Source organism: Columba livia, chromosome W, assembly GCF_036013475.1.
Source record: "Columba livia isolate bColLiv1 breed racing homer chromosome W, bColLiv1.pat.W.v2, whole genome shotgun sequence".
Taxonomy (NCBI): Eukaryota; Metazoa; Chordata; class Aves; order Columbiformes; family Columbidae; genus Columba; species Columba livia.
The window spans coordinates 23,052,082-23,070,738 of record NC_088641.1 but is presented as its reverse complement, the minus strand read 5'-3'; the positions used below and the strand labels follow the sequence as shown (position 1 = coordinate 23,070,738).

Below are 18,657 nucleotides of genomic sequence, written 5' to 3'. Positions count from 1 at the left end.
TTGACACATTTGACATCTATACTTAATGCACACAATTTGTTTAGTGTGCCCTCCAATGTAGACATCCCTAAAACCATTGATACAAAGCGGATTGCGTGGATATAAACCACTTTTCCTTTCCCTTTTCTTCCTCTATACTTTCTGTCTCTCTTTGAGGATCGTGTTACTGCCATGAGCTCCTGATAACAATATTCAGCCACGGGGTGGTGTAAGAGTTGGTCTAAAGATTTGTCTGAACATCGCCATCAAGAACAGATGGACAATGACTTGGAGAGAGGCCTGAGGAGAATAACTGTGTTGCACAGGTCTTTCCGACTCGGAGGCTACCAGTAACAATAGCTGCTGTGTGGACTTCACCTGCTGCCTCAGCCAAGCTTGTCCCCACCTCCTAAAAGGGACTGTGTTATACAGGTCTCTCCGACCCGAGGACAATAGCCGCTGTCCAGAAGATGAATTTTCACCTGCTGGTTCAGTCAAACTTGTCCCCCACCTCCTCCCTGTTACTAAGGGCAATGAAGAAGAGCATGCCCAGAAGCTCGCCAAGGGTCCTGAGGTCACCCTGAATGCGAGGCGACGCAGGCACAGATGGGTCCTGGCAAGCAAAGCGGGGACTTTTTGGGCCTGCGCAATTAAGCTCTTCAGAAGGGATAGGCAAGGAAGGAGAGGAGGTGGGGTAGCCGTGTATGTTAGGGAGTGTTTTGATTGTCTAGAGCTTAATGATGATGACAATAGGGTTGAGTGTTTATGGGTAAGGATCAGGGGGAAGACCAACAAGGCAGATATCCTGGTGGGAGTCTCTTACAGACCACTGAACCAGGATTAAGAGGCAGACGAAATATTCTGCAGGCAGCTGGGGGAAGTCTCGTGATCACTAGCCCTTGTTCTCACTGGGGACTTCAACTTACCAGATGTCTGATGGAAATACACAGCAGAGAGGAAACAGTCTAGGAGACTCCTGGAGTGTACAAATTCCTGACACAGCTGGTCAGTGAGCCAACTGGGGAAGGCGCCCCACCTGTTTGCAAATAGAGAAGGATTTGTGAGTGATGTGATGGTCAGAGATCATCTTGGGCATAGTGACCATGAAATGATTGAGTTTTCTATTCTTGGAGAAGTAAGGAGAGGGATCGGCAGAACTGCTACCCTGGAGTTCTGAAGGGCAGACTTTGACCTGTTTAGGAGTCCCTTGGGGGGTTGTTCTGAAGGGTAAAGGAGTCCAGGAAAGCTGGTAGCTCTTCAAGTAGGAAGTCTTAAAGGCATGAGAGCAGGCTGGCCCCATGTGCTGAAAGATGAGCCGATGAGGATGAAGACCAGCCCTGCTGAACAGAGAGTTTCATCTAGAACTCAAGAATAAAAGGAGAATTTCTGACCTTCGGAAGAAGGGATAGGTAACAAGGACGCTGTGAATTTATGCAGGAGGAACATTAGAAGGGCCAAAGCCCAACTAGAGCTGGGCCTGGCTACTGCTGTAAAAGGGAACAAAAAATGTTTCTATAAATACATTGGCAACAAAAGGAGGGCTAAGGAGAATCTGCGCCCGGTAGTGGACACATCGGGAAACATAGTGACAGAGGATGAGGGAAAGGCTGAGGTACTTAATGCCTTCTTTGCCTTAGTCTTTAATAGTACAACCAGTTGTGGTCCAGGTGCAAAGCACTCTGAGCCAGAAGACAGTAAGAGGGAGAAGAATGAAGCTCCCTTGGATCCAAGGGGAAATGGTTAGCAACCTGCTACACCACTTAGACACACTCAAGTCTATGGGGCCAGATGGAATCCACCCAAGGGTACTGAGGGAGCTGGCAGAAGTGCTCACTGTGCCACTTTCAATTATTTATCTGCAGTTCTGGCTAACCAGGGAGGTCCCAGTTGACTGGAAGTTGACAAATGTGACACCCAACTACAAGAAGGGCCGGAAGGACGATCCAGGGAACTACAGACCTGTCAGTCTAACCTCGGTGCTGGGCAAGGTCATGGAGCAGATGGTCTTGAGTAACATCACATGGCACTTACAAGAGAACCATATGATCAGGCCCAGTTGAAACGGGTTTATGAAAGGCAGATCTTGTAAGACCAACCCGATCTTCTTTTTTGACCAGGTGATCTGCTTAGTAGATGAGGGAAAGGCTGTGGATGTTCTGTACCTAGACTTTAGTAAAGCCTTTGACACTGTTTCCAACAGCATTCTCCTTGAGAAACTGCCAGCTCATGGCTTGGATGGGCGTACTCTTTCTGAGTAAAGAACTGTCTGGAGGACTGGGCCCAAAGAGCTGTGGTGAACAGAGCCAAATCCAGTTGGCAGCCACTCACGAGTGGTGTTCCCCAGGGCTCAGTATTGGGGCCAGTTCTGTTTAATCTCTTTATCAATGATCTGGACAAGGGCATTGAGTGCACCCTCAGTAAGTTTGCAGATGACACCAAATTGGGTGGGAGTGTTGATCTGCTTGAGGGTAGGAAGGCTCTACAGAGGGATTTGGACCAGCTGTATCGATGGGCTGAGGCCAATTGTATGAGGTTTAACAAGGCCAAGTGCTGGGTCCTGCCTTTGGGTCACAACAGCCCCATGCAACACTACAGGCTTAGGGAAGAGTGGCTGGAAAGCTGAACGGCAGAAAGGGACCTGAGGGTGTTCACCCCAGCTATTTTGTGATTCTTTGTTGATCCACAGTTGACTGAACATGAGCCAGCGGTGTGCCCAGGTAGCCAAAAAGACCAACAGCATCCTGGCTTGTATCAGGAATAGTGTGGCCAGCCGGACTAGAGAAGTGATTGTCCCCTGTAGTCAGCACTGGTGAGGCTGCACCTTGAATACTGTATTCAGTTTTGGGCCCCTCACTACAAGGAAGACATTGAGGTACTGGAGGTAGTTCAGAGAAGGGTTCAACGAAGCTGGTGAGTGGTCTAGAGAGCAAGTCTTATGAGGAGCGGCTGAGGGAACTGGGGCTGTTGAGTAAAGGAGGCTGAGGGGAGACCTTATTGCTGTCTACAACTGCCTGAAAGGAGGTTGTAGCAAGGTGGGTGTCAGTGTCTTCTCCCAAGTAACAAGCTATAGAATGAGACTAAAAGACCTCAAGTTGTGCTGGGGACGTTTAAATTGGATATTAGGAATTTTTTTTTCTTGGAAACGGTTTTCAAACATTGGAAGAAGCTGCCCAGTAATTAAATCTTATCTATACCTTTTTTTAAAATGTTCTTGTTTTGCAGCTCTGTTGGCAAGCCCGTACACCACAGTCAAGACAAAATAATACAGGTGTCAGTGCATCAGACTGTAATCCCGAGGAAGATTAAGGGCTATCTGGCACTGTGATGGGTTATATTGGTTAAGTCACATTGTCAATATCACTCAGAGTAGCCACACATGACTACAGGTGTGCTTATGCCTAGTTCAGAAACTTCCCAACTTCTAATTTACAGTATGGTCCCCAGATCTGGATGCAGTAGCTAGAAATGGTGTATTTATATCCAGCTAGGGCAGGAATGACATCTCCTTCCTGATCTAAGATTTCTGTGCTTAATCTTTCTGAGCTTCCTGTTCTCTGCTGTGGAACTACGACAGGGAGACTGAAAATCCTGGGACCTGAGACCTTCCCTGACCTTCCAGAGCAAAAAGACTCACCTTTGCATGGGAACCCACTGCTGGTTGCTCCACATGCTGAGGACAGTGAAGTCACACAAAAATGTGCTGATCTTTCTTCTTCAATCCTGAAAATCCCTGAAGGAAAACAAGTGTGATCACAGTCATTTATAATCACCATAATATATGTAATATGCTGTGTATTTGTAGTCTCATCTCTCAGCAGCCATTCTGATGTCTAGGATCAAATGAAGAGGCAGAAGAACTACTTGGCCCTCCATCCTCCAGAGTACCCAACCTGGTATGGTTTGCACAGAAAGATCTAAACCTGTTTTCTTCAGACTGCTCACACTCTTTGCATCTCACCGGCAGCAAGAAGGAAGCAACACAGCTGTTCAGTAAGTTCAGTGTGCTGCATGTTAATTGACTTGATATAATCATAGACTCATCATAGAATGGTATGTGCGGCGATGAAGAACGACGCACACGTGGATGCAGACAAAGACGCGCACACACAGGCAGAGGTCATGTTCAGCAGGGAGCACAGAGCCAGGCAGAGCTAAGCTGAGCCAAGCTGAGGCCCTTTTTATTAACCATTCTCAATTTATAGATTTACAGATAGGGGCCTGGACTAAGACGTTAGACAGGATGTTTTTTCAATAATTTTTATTCCAAACACACCACACTCATGTTGTGACTGTGTTCAGTCACATTCCCACTCATTCACAGCCCAGGCCCAACAACATTTACACATCACACATCCTTGGGGGCGGTGTTCCGGCCCAAAATACCTTTCTCACGAGCCTGGACTATCACTCCTTATAATGAAAAACATACTTCTGTATAACCTTACCAAGGTCCTTTATATTTTGACTAATTGCTGTGATTTAATCATGTTAGTATTATTTCTTCTTTGACCATCTGGATGATCATGTTAGTATTGATCTTCCTTTATCATCCAAGTGGCTGGAACCTCATGTCCTGCTGTTCCCACAGTATGGTTTGGAAGGGACCTTAAAGAACATCTAGTTCCAACCACCCTGCCATGGGCAAGAACACCTTCCACTAGATCAGGATGCTCAAAGCCCCAGACAACCTGCCCTTGAACACTTCCAGGGATGGGGCATCTGCAACTTCTCTGGACAGCCTGTTCCAGTGCCTCACCACCCTCATGGTGAAGAATTTCTTCCTTATAGCTAATCTAAATCTACCCTCTTTCAGTTTAAAGCCATTACCCCTTTGTGGGAAACTGCATCGGGTCTGTGGAATCCTTGACAGAAAATATGAGAGTAGAGATCAGCCTTGAGATATTAAGATTTACCCTTGAGAAGGATGGGAGTAAAGGAGTATCCGGAGAGAGGAGAGATGTACCCGTGAGAGAGAAGGGGATAGAAGAATAACATGGATGATAGAAAAATTAACCAATGAGATGTTAGTGCTGTAACTTGTAACCAATAGTGAAAAGACACATGAACTGGTAGAATTGTATAAAAATGCACTTGTAGCAATAAATGGCATCTATTACTTTCATCTTGAAAGAACTTGGTCCATGTCGTTTGTCCGTCTCAACCGCGACACCCCTTATCCTATCGCTACATGCCCTTGTAAAAAGTCCCTCTCTAGCTTTCTTGTAGGCCCCCTTTAGGTACTGGAAAGCTGCTATAACGTCTCCCCGGAGCCTTCTCTTCTTCAGGCTGAACAACCCCAACTCTCTTAGTCTTTCTTCATAGGAGAGGTGCTCCAGCCCTCTGATTGTCTTCGTGGACCTCCTCTGGACTTGCTCCAAGAGGTCTATGTCCCTCTTATGTTGGGGGCCCCAGAGCTGAATGCTGAACTCCAGGTGGAGTCTCACAAGAGCAGAGGGGGAGAATCACCTCCCTCAACCTACTGCCTAGCCTCCTCACCATTCTTGCACAATTTCCATACATTCCACCCCCTCATTCAGGGGACAGCTTCTGCTAGGGCCAGCAAAGCCAGAGTTGTTCATTTGGGCTTGTGAGGTGTAGCACAAAGCAATTTACAGGGGCACACAATAGACACATACAGAAAAAGGAAAAAACATATTTCTACAATAATGCTTTAAATTAGGTGTCCCATTCACTTTGTCAAGAATTAGAGTCATTCAGCCAGGCATTATCAGTAGATTGTTTCACTTGCTGCATTAATGCCAAAGATGTGAGATGTCTTCTTCCATGATGACTAGTTCATCATTATGTTGAAGCAACACATGCCTTCAAAATAAGCAGCATTTGCAGCCACTACCTACTTAGAGGAAACCACAGGAAGAAACATTAATGTTAAAATCTCTTAGCATGGCACAATTCTGTAATACAGCTACAAGGGTTGTCATGCTACTGAAACACATCTGCAGCCGTTAATTTCTCCTAAATATTAAAGGCAAATGATTAGGCTACAGTAGAGGCTGAAAAAATCTAAGTTTACCAGGATAAATCTAAGTTAATCAATAGGAGTGTTGTCACCTTCCAGTAATACATATGCTGTTGCTCCAGCTCCTTTAGTTTAACAACCTGGGTTTAACAACCTGATGTGGGTTAATTGCCCATGCAGACTGGAAAGTTGTGGCCTGCACTTTTTCAGATTGGACTTCACTTTGATATTGTGTCTGTGACACCAAGAATATTGTTCCAATGCTGTCTCCTCTAGATAAAACACAAGTGTTCACTGAAGATACCTGAAATACAAGAACTCGAGAATCTTATATTAGCAGAGGATGTAACATAAGAAGAGAAGTCAGGGTACAAAACCATACAGTATTCTCTGGAATTATATGAATTTTTGCATATAGATCAATAGGCTGCAGTCCCACTTCACAGTCCATTGGTGTGAATAATTCCATTTCCTCTGTAGTTAGCCCTGACACTGTATCCACAGAAGTGTATACATATTGCCACCCCCTAGAGGGGAGTAGGGGGCTGATATAATCGACCTGACAGGTATTCAAGGCCTATTGACCACGTTTTATCTTTCCCCATGGCCTATATAATGCCCTTAAAATAACTTTGTACAAGTGGCACAATGATGTGAGCATGTTTTACAAGTATATAATAGCAAAGGGGGTTGATTGTGAGCATTGTCCCATGCCTGTGCAGCATAAGCTGATCCATGTCCACAAGCTATATGCATACTTAGAGCCTGAGCATGCAGTTAAGCAGAGGTCGTATTATCTGCTTCCTTACTGTTTTGTGACTAAAGCGAATCAACTTTATTGTGCTCTTCTATTAATCCTTCACAAGGGGAATCCTCCTCCACAGATGATGTAGGGATAAAAGTTCTCCAATGCCCTAAAAATCCTAAAAAGGCCTGTAATTGTTTTATTGCAGGCTGGTGCAGAAAACTGCTGGACTGTGTGCTGTACCTTATCTGGTATTTCTCAAAGCTGCCTATGCCAAACTATTTCTAAAAATAGTACAGTAGCACTAGGGCCTTGCGTTTTAGTCAGATTAATTGCCCAGCCTTGGTCCTGTAAATGCACCTTCAAAAATTCAGCAGCTGCTTCAGTTTCTTGTTGTGACACTGTCATAATCAATAGATCATAAATATAATGGCAATCAGTAATGGTACCCAACCACAATGCTATATTAGCTACTGTGATTTGGTGGCAAACAGAGAGACTGTGTTTGTATCTCTGAGACAACACTTGACAAATGTATTGCTTTTGTTGCCAGGTAAAGGCAAACTGGTCTTGCATTGAGGTGGCAGGTGGGGTGGAGGGTGGGTGCTGTGTTGGCCGGGGGGCTAGGGCTGGTTGGCTTTTTTGCATAAACATTAGCTTTTGCAAGCGGCAAAACATTTCTGATGGTATGATCCCACCTATTTCTAATAATGGGATACCAGCTTGTACAAAATCATTCCACATTAGTGTTCTCATCACCCATGCTGTAACTCCTTTCAGTTTTGCTGGCTTTCCTTTATTCACCACCCAAACAGAGGGTCCTGAAATTACAGCCCCAGTTCCCCTCAAGGTATTTACTAGACTGCCTGAATTACCCATAACATTTGTCACTGTTGGCAGAACTACGGGCATTAGTGAGGCAGGCGGTCCTCTCAAAAGTTGCATTTTAATACTTCTTGTCACTGCTACCCTGTCCAGATCGGATCCCATAATCAATGCAGATGCCACCCCCATCCACCACACTAAATTAATACCATCCTCCATTGTGCACCAGTTTCCACAAGGCAACACAGATTCAACAGGTTCAGCATATGCAGTTAAAACTGCAGCACACAAACATTGACATAGCGTAGGTGCAATAATATCTTGCCCGTCAGGACTTCTGACATTTTGCAGCTGAGGATATCCTCGCATGAGATAATCATTGGTTATAGGGCTTAATTAAAACTTTTTCATCTGCTAATAAATGGATAGACGCATCTCCACTCTCCCAAGCTGGCAAAATCCGTGCCAGTATTCCTTCCCCACTCTTCTGCTTCTCAGAGAGTGAGTACACGCGATCTGCCCCCCCTCATCTGCTTGTTCCTGCTGCCACATCATTTGTATGGGGGGCTGTGCTCCCACCACCTCCCTGCCATTTAAGTCAGGATCAAATTCAAACTCAGTATTGGAGACTGAGGATTCACTCCAAATATTTCCACCCCATTCCTCAGGATTCCAAGATCATTTTGTGGTGAGAGCACAAACATGAGAACACAAAAACACACTTTTTGCAGTTTTTCAATATCTATCCCTTTGTTCCTTAGCAATGCATGCTACCAAGTGGTCCACATTGTCTTGCAGCTCATAGCAACTCTCTGCTTGAACAGTAATGACTTCTTCGCAAGCACCTTTGCATCCTGTAAAATCCCAACCTCCTTTTCCAGTTCTCTTATTTTAGTCTTCAATGCAACAACTTCATGATCAAGAGCTCTAAGACTGGTAACGAATATCTATACCAGTCTCCCCGCTAATTTGTGAGAAGTCAATGACACTCTCCATGGAAACTTTAGCATAGCCACTTCATTTACTGCCCCATCATCAGTCTCAGGTCATCACAGTATCACAGTATCACAGTATGTTTGGGATTGGAAGGGACCTCAGAAGATCATCTAGTCCAATCCCCCTGCTGAAGCAGGAACGCCTAGGTGAGGACGCACAGTAACATGTCCAGGTGGGTTTTGAATGTCTCCAGAGAAGGAGACTCCACAACCCCCCTGGGCAGCCTGTTCCAGTGCTCTGTCACCCTCACTGAGAAGAAGTTTCTTCTCAAATTTAAGCGGAACCTCTTGTGTTCCAGCTTGATCCCATTACCCCTTGTCCTATCATTGTTTGACACCGAGAAGAGCCTGGCTCCATCCTCATGGCAATCACCCTTTATATATTTATAAACATTAATAAGGTCCCCCCTTAGTCTCCTCTTCTCCAAACTAAAGAGACCCAGCTCCCTCAGCCTTTCTTCATAAGGGAGATGCTCCACTCCCTTAATCATCTTTGTTGCCCTACGCTGGACCCTCTCCAGCAGTTCCCTGTCCTTCTTGAACTGAGGGGCCCAGAACTGGACACAATATTCCAGACGTGGTCACACCAAGGCGGAGTAGAGGGGAAGGAGGACCTCTCTTGATCTACTAACCACCCCCCTTGTAATACACCCCAGGATGCCATTGGCCTTCCTGGCCACAAGGGCACAGTGCTGGCTCATGGTCATCCTGTTGTCCACCAGGACCCCCAGGTCCCTTTCCCCTACACTGCTCTCTAATATGTAATTTCCCAACCTATACTGGAATCTGGGGTTGTTCCTGCCCAGATGCAGGACTCTACACTTTCCCTTGTTAAATTTCATCAGGTTATTCCCCGCCCAACTCTCCAGCCTGTCCAGGTCCCGCTGGATGGCAGCACAGCCTTCTGGTGTGTCAGCCACTCCTCCCAGCTTAGTGTCATCAGAAAACTTGCTGATAGTACACTCTATTCCCTTGTCTAAATCGTTAATGAATATATTGAATAATATTGGCCCCAGTCCTGACCCCTGAGGCACTCCACTAGATACTGGCTTCCAACTAGACTCTGCACCATTGACTACCACTCTCTGGCTTCTCTCCTTAAGCCAGTTTGCAACCCACCTCACTACTCTATTGTCTACACCACACCTCCTCAACTTAGCTGTGAGGATGCTGTGGGAGACTGTGTCAAAGGCTTTACTGAAGTCAAGGTAGACCATATCCACCGATCTGCCATCATCCATCCAACTAGTTACATTCTCATAAAAGGCTATGAGGTTGGTCAAGCATGACTTACCCTTGGTAAAGCCATGCTGACTGCCCCTAACAACCCTCTTATCCTTGATATGCCTTGAAATGGCACCAAGGATAAGCTGTTCCATTACTTTCCCAGGGACAGAGGTGTGGAGGGGTTTCGTTAGAAGAAGATATGTTGTTGAATTAGTCAGGCCCAAAGGAATCTCAAGGCCGCTTCGAGAAGCTGAGAACAGAATCTGCTGTGAGAAAGAGGGGCGTTCCTCAATCAGCGGAGTCCTGGCGTGGCATGAATCATCGGACGTATCATCAGTGAGACTCCAGTGCATGGACAGCCCATGATACTCATTTAGCGAATCCATGCTTGGAGCATGGATGTGTGATTAGCATACAGTTGCATATATAACGAGGCTTGTTTCTGTAATAAATGGCTTTGTGTGATTCTCATTGAATCGGATTGCTGAGTCCTTTATCGTTCCAACAAATGGTGACCCCGACGTTATACTCTGAATAGCATACCACTAAGACCGGGGAAAAGCCTGGAGCAGCCCAGACGGAGGCGGATCAGCTGGACTGAGAACCGGGCGGAGGCGTACGGACGTTCCACAGATAAATTTTGTTGAAGAAGGCTCCAGAAACGGTGAGCGGCTGGGAGCAGGAGGAGGGAAGAGTGAAGTTATGGGGCAAAATATATCCTCAGAGGAAGAAGCTATAGTTAAACTCCTCCTGCATATTCTCTCTATGAGAGGACTTAAATATGAAGAAAGTAGTATACGTAGACTGTTGGTTTGGTGTAGAACTAACGGCTACCCGACAGAAGCTGAAAAAGCTTTTCAAATTGAACATTGGGACGATATACGGCAGAAATTATGGGATAAGGTTAGCAATGGAGATAAAGAAGCTAAATCATTAGCGACTACATGGAAGCTTATAATTACCACCTTAAAAGAATTTAAGGCTGAACGGGCTGCGGTTACTGGAATTTTTACAGCGTTGCAGCCTGATAAGAACTCTAAAAACAACTGTGAAGCTTACCCAGTTTGTGTCTTTGATTCCCTTCCTGCCCCAACCCCTGTTGTGCCTTCGGCACCTGTAGGAACGAGATAAGGACTCAGCAAAACAAGTCGATTCAATGTGAATCACGCTAAGCCATTTATTACAGAAACAAGTCTCCTTATATACGTAACTATATTCTAATCACGCGTCCATGCTCCAAGCATGGATTCGCTAAATGAGTATCGTGGGCTGTCCGTGCGCTGGAGTCTCACTGATTATACGTCCGATGATTCATGCCACGCCAGGACCCCGGTGACTGTGGAACGCCCCTCTTTCTCACAGCAGACTCTGATCTCAGCTTCTCGAAGAGGCCTTGAGATTCCTTTGAGCCTGACTAATTCAGCAACAAATCTTTATCTATCAAAACCCATCCACACTTCCCCCTTTCTTTTTCTTGAATTAGTCAGGCCCCATCAATCGCACAGCGAATCATTTTTGAAATATACTGCAACAAAGAACACGTGATTAACAACATAATTACAATTACATATAATGCAGTTAAGCCTTACTTACTAAGATCAAACAACTACCTGCCTATTCTTAAAACCTTAATTCCGTTATAACAAACTTATCAACACACTATTTTAATAGATTCAAAATAACCAGACAAGTTAACACAATATTTTCTCTTAACCTCCTAAATATCTATAACTGCGCAGTTTATAGAGTAATATACTTAATACCATCAACATATGCTAATTATTGAATTAATATCTTAAAAGTTATCTTAATCTATTTAAAAGATCAGTAGCTTAACCTTAATATCCCTTCTAAAACTTTATCAGTTGCTAAACTTAGATTACTATGGAAGAGATATCTCATAGTTTTACCTTATCTATGCATTGACTATCTGATCATAATATCACCCTTTTGGATCTCCTGCTGATTGTTCAAATTGCCATTCTCCACAGGAGGTACACCACCTGCTTGCTAATAGGCTTCTAGACTACCAGGTCTGTGAGCATTTATAACACTGAATTGGGATCCATGGTTTACATCTGAAACAGTCCTCACAACTTATCTCCCTCCTGTACGTCTGCATCCGTTGAATCTTTGTTGAATCCACTTCAATCCTCAGCCTGTAATGACACAAACATAACCTTTTCCCCAGGTTATCAACTGATGAGGCCTTTTTCATTGACTAGTAATTTGACCATAACTAATGTAGGTTATTTCTGATTTAGCATGGTTTTGGGTCATACTTGCAAAGTATTTCATCACAACCAATGCTTCTGATAATTGGTTTTGTGGTGTTTCCCCTACTTCCCCCCCTTTTTTTTTTTTTATAAAAACAAACAAACAAACAAACAAAGTTCAGAACCAGATACATACGTTGGATCTTGACTACGTACTCAAAATCACAAATCAGATTTAGAGGTTCCTCCTTAAAAATCTCTAAGTAATTTAAAGCTGTGCCAAGCTCTACTCATTGGGTTGAACCTTCAATAATTTTTACAGAATGATGCCAATTGTTATCTTCACACCAAACCACTACAGCTTTATGAGACTTCCCAGAACCATCGACAAAAACTGTGCAGGTATGTAGGATCAGACCAAATACAAGTATGGCCTATGACCTGATGTTAAAGACTTGCAGGTTCTGCAGCAATTTACATTTAGGCATGCCAAAAGCTGTGCTGTTAAGAAAACCAGCTAGTACAATTTATAAAGGCATAGATTACAAATAAAAAAAAATCAGAATTAAATTTCACAAATGGTACATATATGACAAAAGGATCATGGCCTATTAAAACTTAAATTCATTCCCTGCATTTTCTTGATTAGAGTGACAATTGGTATATCAGTCTGTTAGGATTCTCATCATACTGTCCCACAATAGCCACAGGTTGTTTCATAGACAAATCTGCAAGTCCAATCGAATGCAGTCAGCCTGTAAAGTTGTCATAAATTCATTCCTCAAAGTTTCCAACTCCATTTTGGCTGTCATATTTATTGGATATTGTTTTCCCTTACCGGATCGAAGTCCTGTTTCAGATTTCTCAGTGTAGTATTTGCTTTATCGAAACATTGGCTGTTAATACTAGTGGAAATACAGCATTTGAAACTTCCTTGGAGATTTCTCACTTGCACAAGCAGATCTGCACCATCCAAGCAGCTTCTTGTAGGCCATGCAACTAAACAGAATTCTCAGAAAACGTTATGTGACCTTACAATTTACTTAACAAATCTTAACGTAAGAGAGGTATAGGACTTTCTGGCAACTATAAGAATTCATGTATTAAAACTTTGTTCCAAATTTGGCATTCTATTGGTCTCAAAAAACGGCCTTTCTTTCATTCTCTCCCATGACCTCAAAAACTAGCATGGTGAATTTACTAAGAAGTCTCTTACAACTAATTACCACAGAATAAGTCTATCAACAAATTTTTGGTTTAACTTTCCAGTTTCATTAGAACTATGGGTCTGCTAAGGATGCCTTTTAACTTCACCCTCGGACTGCTCCATTCAGTATTACATGGCTGCAGTGGGGGGGGAGAGAGAAGCCCCCTTTCACTGCTTTAAAAGCGGGCAGCCAGGTTTTTCCAGTTGTTTTTTTTCTTTCTCTTCCTGCTGCAGTTTTAGATATAACCGAGGTCACGCAGCTGGCATAATGGCTGGTACGAAGTAGGAGGCTCTGGGAAACTTCTCAGTTACAATGAGCTGCACACAGGCCTGGGATATTTTGCTCTTTTGTTTCTTTTGTTTTCCCATTTCATTCCAACCATAATACACTTTATATGCAATTTCAAGTAGCTCAGCAATAGTTACATTCCTTAGCTCCATTTACCTTTTACAATTCAGAGATGTCAAAAAAAAAAACCAGTATAAACCAGTATAATAAACATCAATCCATTATTCTGTTTCCCTAAATCTAAATGTTAATATTCTAGCAACTTTTAAATTCAACCTCTTCCAAATTCAGATCTATCATAGCATTTTAACAATTTAAATGCTTTTCTAACAATATAATCAATTACTATAATGTATAAGGATGCATCCTATGGGCGAGCAAGGTGGAATTTTAGCAGTGGAACCGGTTCCCATTTTGTAATTATCTCCCCAAACAAGATTCTTTTGGTACCGAATATGAATATGCAAACTAAAATACTGAGCTCAGATGTGAAAACCAAATACCCAGTTCAAATATGCAGATGGATGACAGTCACACCAATTTAAGACAATATCTCAATTTTTGCATTGTACCTTTGTGCTGGAGTCTCAGTGATGATACGTCTGATGATTCACGCCACGCCAGGACCCCGGTGATTTAGGAACGCCTCTCTTTCTCACAGCAGACTCTGATCTCAGCTTCTCTAAGAGGCTTTGAGATTCCTTTGAGCCTGACTAATTCAGCAACAAATCTTTATCTATCAAAACCCCTCCACAATTCTCAAGGCAATCCTTCATGAACTCCATCCACATTGAGTAGCCAGTCCCAGCAAGCAGCACCCGGTCCCAAACAGCTGATCCCTGTCCTGGTTTTGTTAAAAACAAGACCAGTTCTCTTTTAGTGATTTTTCTTTCAGGTAAGTTCTTCTAGGTGGCTGTAGTCTTCTGAGTTTTAGCCTGCATATTTTTTCCTCAGATGCTGTACTCGGTGCTGATAAGAAGACCAACGGAATGCTCAAGAAGCTCATGTTTGGATTTATTACTATGGTAGCCAAGAAAGACTGATAAGTTTTCCCACGTTCCGTCATGAGAGGGGTGTGTTTAAGGAGGGGCGGATGGAACAGGTGACTTAAATTGAACAGTTAAGTATTCCATCCCATAATCGTCATACCCCCTATATAAGAGGGTGATCACGAGGGTCAATCTCTCTTTGACCATGGCCGGCATCTAGATAGTACTCTGCCTGTGATATATAGGCCTCAGGCCCTGTAATCCCTGCAACCAGTTTCCGGTTTGCTGTGAAGTCCCACCTGTGACTTCCAGGGGCCTGACCTGCACCTGCTGGAGCCACACCAGCTCTGCACACCCATCTCTGCTGCTGCTGGAGTGACGCCAGCTGCACATCGAGCACTCAATATTTGTTTTGTATATTTTGTATATATTCTCTTTTTATTGGTAGCATCAGTAAAAGCCTTTAAAACCTTCCAACTTGAAGTCTAAGTCTCTCTTCCTTCCTCCTTATCTTTCCTATCATCTTTCTGTTCTAAAAGAAGGGGGTGGCAGAAAGTGAGGGAGTAACAGGGAGTGTCTGCCACAGTTTATTGCCGCCTTGCCTTAAACCTTGACAGATATAATTGGTGGCCTGTACGGGAAAAACGAGACTGTACAGAAAGAGAGTGAGTGTACGGGAATGAGATAAGAGAAACCGTGACAGGTTCTGTTGTTGCCGTGACTCAGATTTGCATGAGAAGTCGTGACAGATTTTATTGCGCCGGAGCAGGGACGGGTTTGACTGAGATGGGCTAAGAGCAGTATCTGACAATTACTATAAACAGCTTACCAGGTAGTGTAAGTGAGAGAGCATTGGGCTTTGATGTGCGTGATCTGTGTTTGAATCCTCTGGTGGGAGGAATCTTTGGGAAACGATAGATCTGTGTGCTTTACAGGTCATAAAGCAGACTGTTGTTTGAGTTTGGTTTTAATTTTAAAGGATATTGTTGCAAATCTATTTGGTTTTAATAATGCCTTTTTTGGGATTAATTCTTGTTAATGTTTTTCTGCAGAACATTATTTTTGGAAGTAGAGATAAACTTGTTATAATAGCTTTGGTCCTGGGTTGTGTATCACTGATTTATGTGATTTTAGTTAAGTCAATGATGTATTTCTATTCATTGTTATTATACTTTGGGAGTATGCATTTTTGGAATTCTTTGGTAGAAGCAAAAGAAATTAAATAGACCTGTGTCTTTTGTTTTCTCAGTTTCAGGAGTGAGATTTTAGGAGAGCTATTTAACTGTTCTCTGCCTGTGTCATTAGAGCAAATTACAGATGCTTTTGGGAATTTTTAATATCCCTGGACCTTTGAGCGAAGCTTGTTGGTATTATTGGGTCTCTGGAATGTGTGTCAGTCTTTGCTGGTGATAAGACTGCTTAGGAGGATTGTAGCAATTCTAACTTATGTGGCAGGAGTTGCCGCTTTTAAAGCTACAAGCATTGCAGTCACTGAAATGTCCATGACAGCTACTGCACCCCCCTCGACAGAATCTGCAGCAACTCCAGTTCCTAACTTGGATACAGCAGCCACTAAAACTGCAACATCAGTTTCTGCATCCACTCAAACCCCCACAACATGTGATGTGACCATTCAGACTTCAGCAGTATTGGTTGCCCCAACAACGAGGAAGCAAAAGAAAGCACAACTGGAATCCATTGTGAAGGAAGATGAAGAAGAGCAGGGAGAGGAAGCAGAGGGTCCTTCTACAGCAAAGCCCTTCTACAGCTTTTCCTACAGCCCTTTCTAAACTTCTTCCACTGCTATCCCAGGCTACTACAGCAAAGAAACCAGTGGGTCCTTCTAAAACAAAGCAACCAGCAAAGGACAAGCTAATAGAATGCTCCTTATCTCTGAAGGAGCTGAGGACTGTGAAACAAGACTTTAGCCGTCATGAAGGCGAGCCAATTGTCACTTGGCTCATTCGATGCTGGGACAATGGGGCTAATAGTTTGGACTTAGATGGCAGTGAAGCCAGTCAATTGGGATCCCTGGCCAGAGATGGTGGCATTGATAAGGCAATTGCAAAGAAGAAACGAAGTCAAGGCCTCTGGAGAAGAATTTTATCAGCAGTAAAAATCAGGTACCTGTGGGAAACTGCAGCGGGTCTGTGGAATCCTTGACAGAAAATATGGGAGTAGAGATCAGCCTTGAAGATATTAAGATTTACCCTTGAGAAGGATGGGAGTAAAGGAGTATCCAGAGATATGGAGTTGTACCCGTGAGAGAGAAGGGGATAGAAGAATAACATGGATGATAGCAAAATTAACCAATGAGGTGTTAGTGCTGTAACTTGTAACCAATAGTGAAAAGACACATGAACTGGTAGAATTGTATAAAAATGCACTTGTAGCAATACATGGCACCTATTACCTATCACTTTCATCTTGAAAGAACTTGGTCCATGTCGTTTGTCCGTCTCAACCGCGACATCTGGTGACCCCGACGTGATCCTGCCTGAAGAGGATCTCGCATGACAAGGTGACAGTGTGAAGCTGTGAACAGACGAAGAGGAGCTGTGGAGACGGAGCCCGGTACAGCTCCTAAGAGCAGCCAAGGAGAGCTGCCGAAGATCCGGATCGTTGAAAAGACACCTCGCTAAGGAGTAGGTGAGCTACCGGGAACAGGGGGGGTAAAACTTATCTAAAGAAGAGGGTACTATATTACCCACATGGAAGCTGCTTCTGAAGAAGCAGGGTGTTAGCCTTCCGGAACTGACTTTAAGAAAAATGTTACTATGGGGCAAAGCACAAGGTTTAGAGGTTAATCCTGTGACAGCATTTAGTGTGTCACAATGGATGGACTTGGGAGATAAATTGTTTGATAGTGCTACCCAAGGGTCCAAGGAAGCAACTGAACTGTTAACGACGTGGCGCTTGTTATTAGATACTCTGAAAGAGTTAAAACAGCAACAGGCAGAGGTGGCGGAGGGGGATGGTCTTCCTGGCTCTCCTGGGCCAGATTCAGAGAAAAAAGCAAGATTAAGTACTGCTCCGACCCCCCCTGTTACTAAGGATTCGTCAAAACCACCCTAGTCCATATTATCTGACACGGATAAGGATCCGCGGCACTTTCTTGGAAAGTTAAAAGGAGTAAAGGAGGAGCGTACGTATGTGTGGCCCCGAGATCAGAAAAAAGTTATGAAAGACTCATATACATATGTGAGGCCCCGAGATCAGATAAAAGCTATGAAAGACTCACATGTAAAAACAACGTTGGGTTATAAACAATCTTGGGAGGGGCCCTCGGAGCACCGGTTAGAGCAGTGTGTTCAGCCGACTGCTCCGCTGTCATCAATCATGGCTCGAACCTCTCCTCTACCATCATCAACCGCGGTTCCGCCGTCTGCGTCACCGCCATTGATCACAGTTCAACCCTCTGCCCCACCACTATCAGTCGCGGAAGAAAAAAAATGGACATTTTTTTTTCCTATCCCCCCTTACCTGGAGAATTTGGTGGGGAGAACCCCCCCGTGGTGAGCCAGACCGAGCCAAATAACGTAATTCCTACAGATTTGGGTCCCACCAACCTGCCCCCGCCTCCCTCCCACGCTGCTGAAAAGCAAATTCCTGAGGGTGGGGGTAGAGTTTCAGAGTGTAAACCGAACTTACCAAAAAGCTGGGATTCACCCCCAGTTTTGATTACAGTTAAACCACAGGACCCTGTGCGTTTCTGGAAGAGACACTAATTGACACACCACAACTACAGACACGATAACTTTCTGAAATCCTGAGGCAGTCAACAGACCTCGCATATCAAGCTATGATAAAGGTGCCTGAAACCGACAAAGCAGCCAAATCATTTACAACTATTAATCAGGGTCCCAGTGAGAATTACATGCAATTTACTGACCATCTTCAAGAGGCCATCAATAAGCAGGTTGAAAACTTAGAAGCTAACGAAGCATTGGTGTTGAAATTAGCAGTAGAGAGTGCTAATGTTTGCTATCAACATGTTATCTGCAAGTTTTACAGTACATCTTATGTGTTTCTGTGTATTGCCTCTCTGAAAATCAAGCAGCTTGTTAGGAATGTGAGTTAATTGTGTTACTAGTTGTTCTTCAGTGCGCTGTAAAACTCTCACCCAATTTTTCCCAGTCCTGCTGCAAGCAGCCTGTGTTTTCTACCCCCCCCTCCCCCTTCTCAAGGTTTTTACTTGCAAGATA

General features: G+C 43.9%; 1 long non-coding RNA gene across 1 annotated transcript; it reads right to left on the bottom strand.

Moving 5' to 3' along the window:
- Positions 1-661: 661 nt before the first annotated feature.
- LOC135577007 (uncharacterized) lies at positions 662-14,516 on the bottom strand. The gene is made up of 3 exons (XR_010468613.1): positions 14,036-14,516; positions 3,614-3,709; positions 662-1,015 (listed from the first exon to the last, which is right to left on the bottom strand). It is a non-coding gene; the product is annotated as an uncharacterized LOC135577007 (long non-coding RNA).
- Positions 14,517-18,657: the final 4,141 nt, after the last annotated feature.